Source organism: Triticum dicoccoides, chromosome 1B, assembly GCF_002162155.2.
Source record: "Triticum dicoccoides isolate Atlit2015 ecotype Zavitan chromosome 1B, WEW_v2.0, whole genome shotgun sequence".
In the NCBI taxonomy this organism is placed as follows: Eukaryota; Viridiplantae; Streptophyta; class Magnoliopsida; order Poales; family Poaceae; genus Triticum; species Triticum dicoccoides.
The window spans coordinates 667,546,152-667,549,904 of NC_041381.1; the positions used below are offsets into that span (position 1 = coordinate 667,546,152).

The 3,753-nt window shown below is 42.2% G+C and overlaps 1 long non-coding RNA gene across 1 annotated transcript; it reads left to right on the forward strand.

Annotated features, from left to right (window-relative positions):
- Window positions 1–2,354: 2,354 nt before the first annotated feature.
- LOC119311924 lies at window positions 2,355–3,397 on the forward strand. Its single transcript, XR_005151184.1, has 3 exons — window positions 2,355–2,472; window positions 2,555–2,660; window positions 2,743–3,397. It is a non-coding gene; the product is annotated as an uncharacterized LOC119311924 (long non-coding RNA).
- Window positions 3,398–3,753: the final 356 nt, after the last annotated feature.

Sequence of the window (3,753 nt, forward strand, 5' to 3'; positions counted from 1 at the left end):
ATATGTACCATGTTTGAATAATAATTGACATGTTGTAAATATTTGCAGAAACTATGGAGCACTCCCGAGACGAAGAAACATAAGGGATGTTGGGGGACATAATCGCAAATGGAAGTGATGATGTTGCGTCATTTCTCCTCGACACCGATGGTCAGCTGGAAGGACTGGGTGAAGAAGAGGGCTATGTTCATCATGGCTTCGGCCCATTAATGCCGGTATAAGAAGAGGACTATGTTCATGATGGCTCAGGTGACACAATGGAGGTACAAGAAGGAGACCGTGCTGACTGCTCCGGTGACCGAACCGAGTCCGGCCAGGTATATATATATTAGTTAAGCCTGTGCTGACTAGTTAATTGATGCTTTCATTGTTTTGGTATATGTACACATATTATTTACTCTCGTCTTTCTTCCTTCTAATTTCTAGCCCTCCGGATCGAGCACAACTTCGGTCAGGAGACGAGGCCCGAAGAAAAAGTTGAGCTCGGATGAAAAGTTTGAGATCATAGAAATCGCGCCCGAAGACGAACCGATTGAACCCATCCGGACAAGGAAGGCATTTTCTGCTCAGTGCGGGGTTCTTGTTAGGGACAAGATCCCGATCAGCATCCAGCAATGGTATAAGCCTAAGAAGGAAGATCCTGAGGTGTCTTATGTCAATGATATACAGAAAGAAGATCTTTGGACTGAGCTGAAGGCAAATTTCACCCTTACTACAACAAAAACACCATGTATGGTCGCTTTTTCTGGGTCGCTTTTCTATTCGTCTCTACGCTCATGAACACTGACGACCTAAAGACGCTTCTTAAGACGTTTACAAAGCACCACAAACTGTTGATTGTAATTAGGCTAAAAAATTAAGTATTTAGTTTTAATTAACTTAAGAGGCGATTTGTGAGACACTTTATGTGCGTCTCTGCTCTTCGAGACGATTTGTGAAACGTCTTAATGTGCGACTCTGTTCTTATCATAGATTTAAGAAATTTTGAATAATCATTTTTTCAACCTGGATATCTATGAAAATTAGTTGTACTAAACTTTGGATAATACAACTTTGTTATTTGATTGCGACTTTAAACATCCCCTCTGTAATGTTCTTCTATGTTCCTGCAAAAAAAAGTTGTTCATCTATGTATATTGTGAATTATTGTACGTACGATAAAAGCACATTCGATTTTCATACAAAGCCATCCCAATCATCCAGCGAATGCAATGGATGGCTGCTATACCAGGTCGTACACAATTCGTAAAAGAACAGTCATAGATATAGCAGGATAGCAGGGCTGATGTATACTCTATACTATTTTTTTTAGTTGGAATATTATTATACTACCTCTTTGATACGCAACTCCCTAAAATACCTCTGTGATACGCAACTCCCTAAAATGATAAAAGAAACCAGCAGCTAGCGCCGCCGCCGCTCGCCGCCTCGGCACCAGCAGTCGATCTCCCGCCATTGTTTGGCCCAGCCATAGCCCCCGTCGTCGCTCGCCCCCTCTCCCATAGATCACACGCCGTCGCGCTCCCCCAGCCCGATCTGACGCCGCCGCAACTCGCCCCTAGCCCGAACTCCGGCGTCGCCCGACTCCGATCCCCCGCCGGCCCTCCGGCCGTAGCTCCACCGCCGCTCGACGCCGATCTCCTCCCTATAGCGCAAGCTCCTCCGCCACCTGACGCCGGTCTGCCCCAGGCCAAGCTCCCCGATCCCCTGAAGCCGGTTGCAGCCCGACACCGCTCGCCCATCGCCAGGCTCCGCCACCCGCAGAATACTCTACCCGGACGACTCCTCTCTCGCTTTGCTGCCGACCATGGCAACGACCTCGCCGACACACCTCTGCTACTAGGAGCTTGTCCGCAGGTTGTTCTTCTCATTTTTTTTATCTCCATATCATGTGAAATATAGCTCAAATTGCGATATGTCACCTCTGTTTTGCCCTTCTGTCTTTGCAATGATGTACTGTATTGTTGAAATTAGACAATTGTTGATAAAAATCTGTGAATCCTTTTTGGTGATTGGATAAGAATTGTTGTTAAAAACAGTGGGGACTGTTGATTGGATGGCAATTGTTGATGACATGATATTTTTTAAGTTGATCTGGTTAGGGGGAGCTGCATTTGTCATGCCACACAAGAGTACTTTTCTTGTTTTAGCAAGAGAGACCACTGGATATTACTTAGATTTTTAGTGACTGGTTATACCAGCTAGCCTTCTATCCTGAAGGTTCTATTGTTGAAGGATATATTGTTGAAGAATGCTTGACCTTTTGTTCAAGATTTCTAGAAGGAACCGCACGTTTCACAAGAACATCTAGGAACCCTGATCCTTCAGCTAATACAAAGGGCATTACATGTTTGATAGTGTTGGTGAGCCAATTGGAAAGGCTGTCACTGTAGGCCAGTTGGACGATCAGCTTCTAGTTCAAGCACATCGATATGTCTTGCGACACACTGATGAGCTTGATGATCTCCGTAGGTGTGCTTCAGTGCTATCTTCTATTTCTTTTGTTTTTCACAAGTTGGAAAAAATCATGATGTTATTTGTCTTATTATTACAGAGAATTTGTGTATCAAGAGAAGAGGAAACCAGGTAACTTAAATTTGACGGATGATGACAATGAGGATTTGATTAGTAGACACTTTGCTGACTGGTTGGAACAAAAGGTATAATTCACCTTTTGCATGTTCCTTCACTGAAGTTCCATATGAACTCAATGTAACCACTCTTACATACATGTTATACTAGATGATGGACCGGATATCACAGAAAAGATAAGAGCATTAGCCGCAAAACCAAGCAAATGTGGGGTGCGCTACAGTGGCTATATAATTAATGGTTTCAGGTTTCATACTATCAGCCGCGATACAGGACGTGTGACACAAAATAGTGGTGTCGTGAACCTTGCTGAAAATGGTGTGTCCTATTATGGCCGGTTATCTGACATCTTCGAATTGTCATACAGAGATTACAAGGTGTTGTTCTTCAAATGTGATTGGTATGATGTTCATCACAAAGCTGGTATTGTAAGAGATGAGTTTGGATTCACTCATGTGAACTTCTCCCAAAAATACATATAGGGGAGAAGTTAGAGGATGATCCTTTTGTATTTTCTTCCCATGTGGACCAGGTCTTTTATATCCAACATCCGAGAAGTGAGAATTGGAATACCATGGTGAAATTCAAACCTCGTTATATTTTTGACATGGGTGGAGAACCATCTTCAGATGAAACAGACTAATCTTTGCGCTTTCAGCTTGTTATCGGCAGCTAAGATATAGGTTGAGCACTTGTCATCCATGCTCCTAGGTAGAGTTACTCCAACATAATTATTGCAGCTGGGTGGATCTTCTTCAGAATGTATTGATCCCTGTGTTACTTTGTAATGAACGAGCCTATGGTCTTTTTTAGTGTGTATGTTCCCTTTTGTTATGAATGAATTGTATAGCTATCCATTCAGTTCTGTGAATAGTTTTTAATATTTTTTTAACTTTCACATGACAGTTCTACTGCTAAATTTTGGAACCTTCTGACGAAGTGTGCTTCAGGTTCACTTCCTAACTGGATGCTTTTTGTGCTAGTTTATAGGAAATGAAAGTAGTCTAGTAAATATTTCAATAATATTTTGCAAGTGCATGACATCGACTTTGCACGATTGACATCCCAGTCATAAAAATCAAAAGCAGTAAGGGATATTTGGTAAAATCAGTGAAGTGTTACAGTAACTAGTACAGTACTTTTTTTTTTTGTTATTCTTAA